Raw genomic sequence first — 770 nt, 5'->3', positions numbered from 1 at the left:
GCACGCAGCTGCGGAATTCTCGTGTAGCATGGGTTGGTTTTTGGAGTGTGCAGTGCATAAGGTGTTGGCAGTAAATGTTGCTCGCGTGGCAGGCAGGCAATCAATACGTTTCCCCAGGTATGCTAATTCTTTGTGCTTATCCGTCGTTTTTTCCAGAAAGTAAGCAGTCCCTATGGGATGACCGTTGTATTGTTGCTTGTTCGACAGGTTGGAGCCGCTTAGGCAGGGCTGCTGTGGTGGCCAGTATTATGTCTGGTTTCCGACTTGGTGGATGCAGGGGATAGGTATAACGGCAATATCGTGGCATCCCTATCTTGTTGTGAGGCGTCCGCCTTTCTAGACGACCCCGCAAGGGTAAAGGGTTGTGCCAGATTTTGCTAATGCATGCGGCGACGTCTGTGTGGCCGAGGGAGTTCGCCTTGCGTGATGAGCCGGAGAAGCACTGCCGATGCCTGAATGCCAATGTAGAGAGTGTTGGCGTGTGCGCATGTGTGTGTGTGTGTGTGTGTGTGTGTGTGTGTGTGTGTGTGTGTGTGTGTGTGTGTGTGTGTGTGTGTGCTCGTGTTCGTTAGTTCGATCGCCCGAACCGACGCGGAGGCAACAAGAGCGGCATTAGCTCCATTCTGTTGTGCGACCAGCATACACAGGCGTGAAAGCACGCATACGCAGATTTGTGTCATGTGACCAGGCCGTTAATATGCATCGGTGCCGTTTGCTAAAATGGTGTTGGCTGCAGCCAAGGGCGCTATGCAGCGTGGAATTGGATCCAC

The sequence above is a fragment of the Eimeria mitis genome, genomic scaffold, assembly GCF_000499745.2.
Source record: "Eimeria mitis Houghton genomic scaffold, Emh_scaff2683, whole genome shotgun sequence".
Taxonomy (NCBI): Eukaryota; Apicomplexa; class Conoidasida; order Eucoccidiorida; family Eimeriidae; genus Eimeria; species Eimeria mitis.
This window is presented reverse-complemented; position numbering follows the sequence as displayed.